The sequence below is a fragment of the Mus musculus genome, chromosome 8 (genome assembly GCF_000001635.26).
Source record: "Mus musculus strain C57BL/6J chromosome 8, GRCm38.p6 C57BL/6J".
Classification (NCBI taxonomy): domain Eukaryota; kingdom Metazoa; phylum Chordata; class Mammalia; order Rodentia; family Muridae; genus Mus; species Mus musculus.
This window is the reverse complement of record NC_000074.6, coordinates 98876132-98889324: the sequence shown is the minus strand read 5'-3', so window position 1 is coordinate 98889324 and position 13193 is coordinate 98876132. Positions and strand designations below refer to the sequence as shown.

General features: G+C 36.0%; 1 pseudogene; it reads left to right on the top strand.

Annotated features, from left to right (window-relative positions):
- Gm29817 (predicted gene, 29817) lies at positions 10370-10834 on the top strand (annotated as a pseudogene).

Genomic DNA, 13193 nt, shown 5'->3' with positions numbered 1-13193 from the left:
AGTAGGCAGGATGATATTTGTCAGTCACATATAAATATACTTGAGCATACTTGGATTTTGTATATGCAGACGATGCTGGAACTAATTCCCTTGAAAAAATGGAAGATTACCTTATTTAACTGACACCTAACTGTTAGAACTAGATTTTTGAACCAATTTTGTCTAAATACAATTTCACAGTTTGTTTTATTTTGTAATTGTTTGTTTTGTTTTGATTGTTTCTTGTCAAGCAATATTTACTGTGAACTCTTAAAATCCAAAGCCCCTATTTATGCTGGGTTTTATAGTCTTTAGTTCAGTTTCTTTCCCTGGCTGTAACTACAATCTCCCCAGCCACATGAACCTTCTCTTAAAAAGGGGGAGATGAGAAATAACAATATATCTTAGACTGTTGGTTCCAAAATCTTTGCCATTCAAAATAATAAAATACAATTTTTTGCTTTAAGCAAGTAACTCATAGGCAGAAACAAAACAGACAGCAACTTGTTTTTCTAAGTTTAATTCTTCCTCTTGAATTATTGGTTTCCTCCCTTCCTGGATGCCACCATAGGAATGCTGAGGGATATAGATCTTGCATTCAAAACTCAAAGATTAAAACCAGTTCGTATGCTTTATGGTTTTGTCAGAGTACTTGACTTCCACAAGTCATCCAAGAGCATCTTCCCTCTGGCATTCAAAGATGAAATAGCTCCCAAACCAACTCCTTGGTTTGTGCTTGATTTTACAAAACTCTTTCCTCAGCACCAGGGAAACCTAAATAGTATCAGACCATCATCTCTCTTCAAATCCTCCATTGATTTTTTCCATTATTTTAAAAATTGGATTCAGTCTGTTGCCTGTTTTACAGTATAGGATACTTTGGAGCTTGAAGCTTTCCTAGATCTCTCATCCTTTCCACACATAATTACTAATGTCTAGCATAATGATCTCTAATATTCAATCATTGATTCTACCCTAATTTATAGTAATTTAAATTTTGTTCTTACTTCCTAGAAAACCCTAGTTTACTGTGACTCATTGCTCTTCACTGATCTTCTTCCTTAAGACCCATTTTAAAGACTCTATCCTTCACTAACCCTTATAAGTGTTCATACAATTCTGGTAAGGAAGGCATATCATAAAATATGCTATCTTTTTCTTATTAAGTGTGCAATCTAGTAGTGTTAATGAATATTTAATTTGCTTCACATCAAACTGTAGAGCTGTTATATACTCTCTATACACTGGATAAATTATCTATGTATCTATATACTATGTATCTGTGTATCTGTCTGTATTTCTGTCTGCCTGTCTATCATCTATCTTTCTATCTACACACATACACACACATGCATACATATGTAGAGAGACAGAGCTATCTATAGATTTGGATTTGTAACTGTGTATTTTACTTTTATTTATTTATTAGTTTTTTTTGTTTTGTTTTGTTGTTGTTGTTGTTGTTGTTGATGATGATAATGCTGTTGTTGTTGTTGTTTCGAGACAGGGTTTCTCTGTGTAGCCCTGGCTGTCCTGGAACTCACTCTGTAGACCAGGCTGTCCTGTAACTCGGAAATCTGCCTGCCTCTGCCTCCAAAGTGCTGGGATTAAAGGCTTATGCTACCACTGACAGGTCAAATTTTTATATACTTTTTTCAATGGTTATCCATCTTAATCTTTTTTATTCCCCTCTTCCCTTACCCCATCTACTAGTTTCTTTATTTCCCAGAAACTCCCATCTACATTTATATCATGTATGTTTCACTGATACCTCATATTTATGGTACAGTGACCTTTCTGTTAAACCTGAATTGATTGTATAATGCTCAAATTAGGGTCACAAGCATATCCATCAGTATTTATATTTACCACTTATTTATTGATGAGAATATTAACATTTATGTAATGCTAGACATAGTGGCATAGTTAGTTTCAAATGTAGAAGGCAGGAGCATGTGGATCTTTGTCAGTTCTAGACTAGCCAGGGCCACTACTTGGGACCCTGTCCCATAAAAAGCAAAGCAAAACAGAAAACACATCATTTAATGGTGGCACAGCCTTTGAGCTGTTTAGGACATATTAAAATAGAAGGCTGCGTGTGTGTGTGTGTGTGTGTGTGTCTTTCATTCAGGAACCCAAAACATTCGGTGCTGTTGTGCTGATTTGAGGTTAGTTGGCAAGTAGAACATTAGTGGATGTGTTAAAGGTTCTAAAAAGTGCTTAATACTACAAATTCATAAGGACTTTAACAATTTGAATTTCATTTTCAAAAATACATTTGATTACAAAGTCCATGCTGATTAGTTTTTCCCCTCTTGCTACTCCTCCCACACGGTGATACTGAAGCTCGGCTGGTTAATGAGACTGGAAAAACCACACTACTTATGGAATTCTACTTCTCACTGTAATACTGTAAACACTGTTTTACCAGTCTCACTCCACCTTTTTCTCTCTGCATATTCTTTCATATATTGGAAGAGACTAAATGTGATGTTTGTCTTTTAGCAACTATTAATAGTGTTTAAAAATATTAGATGTGGAACACATTTGGTAGACAGTTTAATTTTTGATTTTTTAATATAAACCTAGTAATTAGAGTAAAAAATAACATAATATACATTGCCTTGTAAAAAGAAGTTTCATACTTTTTAAAAGTTTTCATACATGTTTGCATCGATAGCTTTAGCTTTTTTATTTCTATGCTCCCTGAAAATGGCTCAATTGAATTAATTGGTTTATTGGTATTCCAGTTTCACAAAATTTAAACATTAAAAATAATATTTTGAAGACTGACTTTTCCAAAATAAGTTGTGGCTCTTTTGTGAATTTGTTTGACCATATATGAGAGAAAGTGAAGTGAGGTGTGGTTTCCTCTTTAACTGGTATATATGTATTTTACCACAAGTTGAGTCTATTTTCTAGGGTAAATTTATACATAGAAGGTTGAGCTTTTAGTTACAGATTATGTTAGTGTAATCATTTAAAGAAATGTTCCTATCATATAAATTTAAGTAAGATATGTTATATATAAAACTGTCAAGAATGACATTTAATTTTTTTCTGGCATCTTTCTACTTATTTTCTTTACTCATCAAAATGAAAAAAATCTTGTATGTAATATAAATATGTATGATAACATCTGTGTATCTAAAAGTCACCTCATAGATTTTTTTCATAGTTTTATATTTTACTGTAGTTTATGTTACAAGTTCTATTCACTTCTCAAAATTCTATATTCAAATATAGTAAGTATTGATCATATATATGACTTACAATTTGTAATTATGGATATAATAAACATTATACATGCATATTTACTGAAATTTCTGATTTTTCAATGCAGAGTAAAATTCCTACATACATAGCTTGAATTATTAGGTCAAGTTGAGTGAATGTTTTGCAAACTTTTGATACATGTTTGCAACAGATTTGCAAAGGTGATACACCAATTTTCACTCCCAGGAGTAAGGTGCAAAGAAAACAGCTCACTTTAAGGGCACAGCAATAGGAAGGTTCTGTACTAAACAGAAAGTCTAAAAATACTTGTTACTAATTAAAGAACAAAATAAGTGTCTTTCTATCCCTCCTAATTCGCAGGAATGTTTGTCCTTTCCTCTTGCTCTGTGTCATACTCAAGAGCATATTTCAGGAGGGAACAATGGGATGCTGCAGCGTGATCACCTGGAAATAATGATGTTAATGCTCTTAATGGGACACGTTCTCCATTGTCTCTGAGTAAAATGACAAATCATAGATTCTAAACCTATTTTCAAAGTTTGCAGAGTACTGGAAGTGACTGACCATTTTTTCATCAGCTATTGACACTTTGAAGATTGTTATATTTATGGATTGTTGTTGTTCATTGTTGTTGATAATGTTTGTCTGGGTAGGGCATTGCCAAATGTCCGATGGCGGTAACAGAAGAATTATAATTCAAAAGTTTTCACTTCAGTCACAGTACAATTAAAGACATTTCATGTGTGGTAAAGTGAACCCAGGTGTTTGATGATTTTATTGGATCTTACATTGTTTTAAATAATAACCTGTTTTCAGCTAACAGGAAATATTCCCATACATTCATATGTACTCCCCAAATAGCTTATTTTTATTCAGTATTATTAATCACCCTGATCTCAGTATTTCCAGGAGTTGGAGAAGGGGAAATAGTGATTAGAATATACTATATGAAATATATTTTGTCAATAATTTTTTGAAAACCAAAAGTTTAATTCAAATTATTAATGATTTTATGAAATTTACATATTAAGAAGCTCTAAGAATCTTTGAAATATCCAGTGATATTAACAAAATAAAGCATTATATAATATGTCACTGAGACTGGGAGAATTTTTAGGAGTCCCTTGGACTAACAACATGCATACTGCTCTTTCCTGTGCAGAAAGTAGCTCTGGATCTCCCAGACAATCATCCTATTATGTGGTTTTAATGTCCTACTAAATTAGAACCTGAATTTGATAAAACTGTTGTTTTGTCCAGAATTGCTTTATGCCCCAAATGTGTGAGTGAATAATGCAATAAATAGCAGGCAATGGAATGTTGGGAAACTCTGCTATTTGAGGTCACAGTCTATCCAGGTAGTTCCTCTGAACTCAATGAAAAAAGGAGGACTCCATTTGCAAACAGGGCTTCCTTTCTCTGTCCTCATCTGGGTAGCCGGACCCACCACACCCTCTAAGTGGAGAAATATCAAATAGTTCTTGGCAGATAAACAAGGTCCACTTTCTCTTTCCCAAATAAGAACCTGCCCAGCAAGTAGCTAGCATTTCTGGAATGCCTCTCCCTACAAATAAGGCACTCACAGTAGTTTAGCCAATGATTTTACAGTTACTGACAATTTTTTCCCACTCTCCAAGGTTCATCTACTGCTATGGGCCATGGTTCTCTTCAAATAAAGTGTCTGTGTACAAGCCCACTAAAAACAAAAAACAAAAAAGTTTGCTCACACGCTAAGATCTTTTATGAGAGCTGTTTCACTAAAATCTTCAACATAGCCCCCTTTCTTCCATAATTCCCAGTGGGAATGGGATCCTGAAGACCCACCTGCTACAGAACTTGTTGTATCTTATAGAAAGATAAGGGGAGAAGGAATATGTTTGGTGAATGTGCAGTCAGGTTTTGAGGAAGGGGGTGCCTCTGCACACCCATGCTGAGGCATCCCTTCCTCCTGAGGGACCAGCCAAAGGAAGGTATAGTATAGAATATTGTTTATTTAGGGCAAGGGGAGGGGAATTAAGAGGGTAGTAGAGATAGAGAAAGGCAGAGAGAGAAGTAGATAAGTAGAGGCCAGCCATGAGCACATGGAGAGAGATGGGAGAGGGGAATAGGGAGAGACAGGAATGGACAAGAAGACAGAGCAAGAGGTGGCCCTTTTGATAGTGAGTCAGGCACACCTGGCTGTTGCCAGGTAACTGTGGGGCAGAGCTCATAGAAGATGCAAATAGACTGTTTCGTCCTTCAAGCATGGTGTGCAGCAGAGCCTGGAAGGGAGAAACTGGCTCCTAAAAAACACAGTGGAGACTCAGCATATTGACAATATACTCACAATGCTGATAGTTCTAGACATTTTAGTACAGCATCCATGTGATGTAAGTATGTCTTATATCTTCTTCTATATATGTCTTTATATGCTTACAAGGTTGTCTTCTCCATTCTCTGGACAACAGTGATCAACATTTTCCTTCCAACCTGTTTCATTCCATTCTTTTTCAGGTTAAGCAAGTGAGGAGTTTCATGCTTTTTAAAAGTCTTCATTCACCATTTGCCACCAACAAGACCAAAGATCACAGGGGAAACATCTTTATCTGAAAAGGGAGTAGGAATAGATATTAGTTAGTAAAAGGGAAGAACACAAGTGGTTATGGTCATTTTAGCAGGATGACTTTAATGAGCACATGACTAAGATATTTTTAAAGAGTAAAGAATCTCAACTTCACTTAAAGATTTCAAACTGAGGGATAGCATGCATTACTCTCTACATCCTAACTAGAGGTGTGATCTAACCAGCTGTCTCCACCTCTTGTCACCTCAGCTCAAAAAGTCTCACTATCTGGACTACTTTACCATGATGTTTTTCAAAACATGAACCTAAAGAAGCCACTCTTCCCTTCATTTGCTTCATCAGGTAACTTGTTACAGGAATAAGAAATTAACTATTGTAATTTAAACCATCCCTTGAAGGATTATACAGATGACTCAGTGCTTAAGAACATTTACTTAACTTCTTGCAGAAGACTTGGGTTTACTTCCCAGCACCCACAAGGTAATTCAAAATCCCATGTAATTACAGACTTATTCCTTGGTGTACATGGACACCTGCATGTTTATAGTTCACACCACTAACACATTCTATCTGTCTCTATCTCTCTCTGTCTCTGTCTGTCTGTCTCTTTCTCTCTCTCACACACATACACACACATACAGAGTCACTGCTTACATACACACATACACATGTATACTGATAAATAAATAAAACTTTTAAAATTCTAATAGTACCATGTACAGTATTAGACAATGTGAGCTATAATTGAAAAGACCCAAAATGAATTAGAAGGTTGATGTATAGCAAGGAGCTATCTTCAACACATATATGCCCGTGAAGGGTTCAGAATGCAATTAGCAAATGTCTTTTAAGACAAACTGTAGCCACAAAAAATAAAAATATGCAAATTATTTTCTAGTCATAATTTCTCACCTCGAAACCTCTCAAATGTTCATTCTTATCTCCAGTTCATTCTTATCTTCAGTTTCAGAAAACTGAAAACCATGGAAAATGAGAAACACACACACTTTTTTCCCTACTTTACCTGCTTGGGAGTTTCTGGGTTCATGCTTTATCAGTAAAAAGTCCATTTTTACTTCTAAAGCACACTTTCTGCTCTATAATTGTCATCAGACTCACCCTTATACTTCTAGAATTGGCAGGACAGAGGCTTTCCATTATATAGTATGTTCTTTCAAGAAAACATACTCATTTCACTCTCATGTGATATGTTTTTCTGAGTCTGTAGATTGAGATCTGAGCTCTCTGCACACTGTATTTCTTTCCACATTGCCCCAGCTCCAGTTTTGTTTGTCTTTCTTTTTGGATTCTTTTAGGAAGACCCCTTTCCTGTATATGATAAATCAAAAGGAACCTTCTGTTGATTTTTTTCTGTAGGTTATGTTTCCAGTATGTACAATTTAATGTTTCTTTTTATTTAAATAATTTTGTCTCAGATAGTTTTTACAAGTAATTTGTCCTTCCTTGCCCCAGTGTTTCTTCACTTTCCTGCGCTCAAGAGACTTAGTACATTAAGTGGGCATCCAAACACTCTGTCAAATCCATTCGTTAAACCTTTATTAAATTTAACAGTACAATCTTATAAGTTTGGCTTGGTTAATCTATCAATTTAAGGCTCATTAAGATAAGAAATGACAAAGTTGGAAGCAAACGCCTCTGTTCTTGAAAATGCTTATGAAATTAAGCACTCAGCTATTTCCTTAGTGCATGATGTTTTGGAAATGTCAGGCAAGTATGGAGTGTCAGAGTCATCAAATATATTGCTGGCATTGCAAATGGAGCAATGAGTACCAGAAACATAGAGCAAAGTACAGGGGCCAGGAAGCCCTGGAGAGAGGACTGGAGAAAAAGCTTCCCCCATTTGAAGACTAGAGGTTTCTCATTTTTGGGTCTTAGTGTTTGGGGAAAAGTAATACAAGATCACAGATGCTTAAGAAAGATTTCTCCATTTCTTTCTTCTCAGTATGGCCTATTTTGCTTGTGAATGTCCTACAAAAAGAAGAAGGAAGTATGGGAAGAAAGGAAGAAAGAAAGAAAGAAAGAAAGAAAGAAAGAAAGAAAGAAAGGAAGGAAGGAAGGAAGGAAGGAAGGAAAAAGAAAAGAAAAGAAAAGAAAAGAAAAGAAAAGAAAAGAAAAGAAAAGAAAAGAAAAGAAAGGGAGTAAGGGAGGAAGGAAAGAAAAGAAGACAGAAATACTTCAAATACTCTTCTTGTTTTTGCTTTTGTGTTGCTTTCAATGATTTAAATAAACAGAACTTATTAAAACAAATAGTAAATTCTGAAGGTTGGGTATAATTCTTTGTATACAATTTCAACAATTAAGTGTTGTACGTAATTTGAAGCCAGATAGTAAGAAAGAACCTTGGTTCCAACTATGAACAACTACATTTTAATCCTACTGTTGCTTTCAGAGACACCATGTGGAGTACATCACACTGCAGTATTAAAAGTAGGACTATTGGTTCATAATTTCCATTAGCCTTTGTTTGAGGCTATGCAGGACTGATAATGTCTCCTCCACATATCTGAACAGGTTCTCAAGCATTTGCCAAAGAGCTCTGACCAACTTTTAGATATGTTGACACACTGTAACCTCATCAGTTGGGAGGCCAAAGTATAAGACTCAAAAATTCCAACTTATGTGGGAGTTTATTTAGTTAAAAAACAATGTAAATTTAAATGTAAGTGGGATGTGTCAGAGATTCTAGATGGAGTACTATTTTAGGATCTGAGGATTTCTTGTAGTATTTGCAAGTAGAAGGTTGTCTAGAAAGAATGTGGCATGCATTAGGAAGGGTATAACTTAATGCAACAGTCTTTGGAAATAGGGAACAAAACCTTTCTCACTATGATTGGAAGTGCTTCGGTCCAGTATTTTCCACAATGAATAGTATATATTATACATAAAGCAGAGTATATACACATGCATACACATATGTGTGTGTGTGTGTGTGTATATGTGTGTGTGTGTGTGTGTATATATATATATATATATATGTATATACATATATATACATATATATATATATATATATATACACACACACACAGAGAGAGAGAGAGAGAGAGAGAGAGGGAGAGTGAAAGAGTAAGAGAAAGAGAGAAAGTTGAACTGAAATGATCAATGGCATTCATATTCCTCTGCTGGTTAATGTCAGTGTTTCATTTTTTTCTTGGTTGTTTTAAGTTCTTTAATACTATTTTGTTCTAGATGTATTTATTTTATAAAGCTTCTCCCAGTCTTTCTAATTAACAATGATGAGAAGTTTAATATCTTCTCAGCCAATTCTTCTAAGAATCCTGTGGCAGTAGGAAGAAAAAGGGGACTGGACAGTCTACTGCGACACACACAGAAAAGTGGAGCTCACAGACTCTGTATTTTGCAACCCCATCTGTTTTGTTCCCAAACCCTAAGAGTCTTCTTCTCTAACATCATATTTAGGATCTGCTTCCCACCAAGATTAGTGATAGCTTTGTGGGTGACAAAGTATATGCTTATTTTACTCTTTGCTTTTTTGAACAACACGTTGTTTCCTCTCTACTTGCAACATTGAAGTTTTCATCTTTACTCCAACTTTCATTAACATATTTCTATTCCACTATTCCATTTCAGAGGTTTCCCTTTTACATTTTCCTTGGTGTTATCATTGGCCATATTTTTAATCCTTGAAATTGTTTCTTAGGCATCAAGAAAATCGTCTTTGAGATAATATTAGCAGACATGATTTTAAACTTCCCTGTGCTGAGATCAATGTATTGTGTGCTTCAACTAGTCACTTGTGTCATTTTAACAACAACAACAACAACAAAATGTTTTGCTTTATCCAGACACAGTGATACCATATCACAAAACCATCTAGGTTTTTAATTTCCAATGGACTATTAGAGAATCTGTAAAACTAGTCACAGTGTGTTCATACACATGGCAACACCTAAATGGCAACTTTCTGCTGTTCTAGGTGTGAGCTCTCAAACCGTTGTCACTTTCTCCGCTCCCCATGCACTTTGATCTGTCACTTGTCTCTAGCTTCTGTCTCTGATTATGATGAACACAGTCTTCTGTCATCTACATTTTCAATCAGTCGTCTACCATTCCTTCAGGTCTCAGTCAATAATGTGAACTAGTTTGTTGTTGCTTGGTTGTTTGATATATTTTTGTTTATTTGCTTTGTTGTTGGTGGTATTTTGTTGTTAAAGCTAAGTCATAATACTCTAGATTTTAACTTTTTCTTTATAACCTCAAAATCCTCCTCTCCTCCTTCTTACCCTCCTCTTCTTCCTCTTGTGTTCTTTCTCTTTCTCTTGATTCATCATGATGTCACCTACTTTAACATGTACATTGCCAGAAATTACACTTTGGAAATTTTACTCTTGCTAACTTGCTTTTAGCTAACATTACAACACATCAAAAACACTATAGGAGACTTAGGATAATAAATTTTATATACTAACCTTCCCTATGTCTGTAAGGTCATTGAAAATTTCTTTACTTTTGTGAACCTTTGCAAATTTGTACATTAATGTTCTATTACATTGTATTGAAATAAAGTTTTGAGTAAATATTCCTAATTGTTCTTTCTTTAAAATCTATGGAAATGGAAGCTTTTGTGTGCTCAGAGATGTTTCTTTGAGTTGCGGAGGCACTAACAATGGACACCCAGAAAGATGTTCAACCACTACAGCAGCAGCCAATGATATATATTTGTAGAGAGTGTCACAATGAAAATGAGATAAAATCCAAGGATACAATCAGATGCAGAGAATGTGGATACAAAATAATGTCCAAGAAAAGGACTAAAAGATCGTCAGTTTTTGATGTTTGATGAAATGGGGGAGTTCAGAAGTATCTTTATTCATACATTTGCCTTATTGATGTTTCTCTTTAATGTATAGCATTTGACTTAGTTTACTTAATGACTACAACTGTATACCTATTGTTTCATTTTAGAAATGCCATTGTATTTTAATACTTTGTATAACGGAAATTTTGGCTCAACATATGGCTTAATTTATTGTTCTTGTAATTCCTCATACAGTGAAGATTAAAAGTGTTTCCACTCCTCCACTTCACACACCCCCCAAAAAATAAATCTATGGAAACCAAGTCAGGTAAGTACCAAGGAGGGGAAATGATCCATGTAAGACAAACACTTAAATAAATAATGGCCTTATTCATTTAAAGATTTATTATTATGTTGATACTCACATGGAACTTTGCATTTTAATTCAATTCTGATTAGCCTTCTTTTAGAAAGTGTTATAGAATTTTAGTCACTTTTTTGAAAAATACGGTCTAGTAAATATAACTACTTTGATGTGCATTTTCTTTCTATAATTTTTTTTCTGTTTTTGTCTTGAGTAAGTCTGAAGGAAGTTGTGTTAGAAGTGGAATGGGGGTCCTCAGGTGTTCAGAGCTAAATCCTGTATGTGAATATGTAGCCCTCATTTTCAACATAACTAAAACAAGCTCTTAACTACCCATTTCCTTTAATTTTACACTCCTTGGTTGGCGGTCTAGTCCCTAGGAGAGCTGGGTAGTCTGGCTACCCAACATTGTTCTTTCTATGGGGTTGCAATCCCACTCCGCTCCTCCAGTCCTCCCACCAGGTTCACCACCTGCATCCCTGAGCTCAGTCAGATGGTTGGCTCCAAGCATCCACATCTGCATTGGATAGTTGCAGGCAGAACCTCCCAAGGAACACCAAGTTCCTGTCAGCAAGGACCTCTGGGCAACAGCAACAGAATTACAGTTTGGTGTCTGCAGAGAGGATGGATCCACAAGTGGGGTGATCCCCAGAGGGCCCTTCCTTCAGTCTCTGCTCTGTTTTTGTCCCCATCTTTCCTCTGGACAGAAACATTACAGGTTTAAAAAGTTTGAGGTGGGTGGTTGGCACAATCCTCGACTGGGGCTGTGCCTATCTATGGGAAGTGACCTCTACAGGTTCTATCTCCCCTTCACTGTGCACATTTCAGCTAAAGTCATCCCCATTAGGTCCTAGGAGCCTATTGCTTCCCTGTCATGTGAGACTGTACAGTGGTTATAACCAGTTCCTTGTCCTCCACTGCTACATATATTTATTTGATTTCCTGACCCTCTCTCTGTACCTCTCTCCTGTCTCCTCCACTACCTGATACTGGCCACTAATTTCCTCCTCCTCCTGTCTCCCTCCCAGGTTTCTCCTCCCTCCACCTCCCACAGTCATCCGATCAACCTGTTACCCCCTCAGTGCCGGACTGAAGCATCTACACCCTGGTCTTCCTTCCTCCCAAACTCCGTATGTTCTGTGGGTTGTATCCTGGGCATTGAAAGCTTTTTGGCTAATATCCACTTATCAGTGAACACATGCCATGTGTGTTCTTTTGAGTCTGGATAACCTTACTCGGGCCTATATTTCCTAGTTCTATCCATTTGCCTATGAATTTCATGAAGTCGTTGTTTTTAATAGATGATTAATTAGTATTCTATCATGTAAATGTAACACATTTTCTATATCCAGTCTTTTTTTGAGGGATTACTGGTTTGTTTCCAGCTTCTGGGATTATAAATAAGGCTGCTATAAACATAGTAGAACATGTGTCCTTGTAATATGTTTGAACATATTTTGGGTATATGCCCAGGAGTGGTATAGCTGGGTCTTCAGGTAGAACTATTTCTAATATTCTCAGGATTCGTCAAATTGATTTTTAAAGTGGTTTTAACAGCTTGCAGTCCCACCAGCTATGGAGGAGTCTTCCTCTTTCTCTCCATCCTTGCCAGCATCTGATGTCACCTGCATTTTTTTAATTTTATTTTAGCCATTCTGATTGGTGTGAGGTGAAATCTTAGGGTTGTTATGATTTGCATTCTACTGATAACTAAGGATGTTGACCATTTCTTTAAGTGCGTCCTAGCCATTTGAGATTCCTTGGTTGAGAATTCTGTTTGGCTGTGTACCCCATTTTTAGTAGGTTTATTTGGTTCCCTGGAGTCTAACTTCTTGAGTTCTTTGCATACTTTGAATATTAACCCTTTATTAGATGTAGGGCTGGTAAAGTTTTGTTCCCAATCTGTTGATTGCCATTGTGTCCTGCTGACAGTATCCTATGCCTTATAGAAGCTTTTCAATGGTATTAGGTCTTATTTGTTGATCTTAGAGCATCAGCTGTTGGTGTTCTGTTCAGGAAGAATTTCGCTGTGCCAATGTGTTCGATGTTCTTCCCCACTTTCTCTTCTATTAGATTCAGTATATCTCGTTTTATGTGGAGGTCCTTGATCCACTTGAACTTGATCTTTGTTCAAGGAGAAAAGAATGGATCAATTTGCATTCTTCTACATGCTGACCTCCAGTTGAACCAGCATCTTTTGTTTAAAATGCTGTCTATTTTCTCCTGGATGGTTTTAGCTCCTTTGTCAAAGACCAAGAGACCATAGGTAT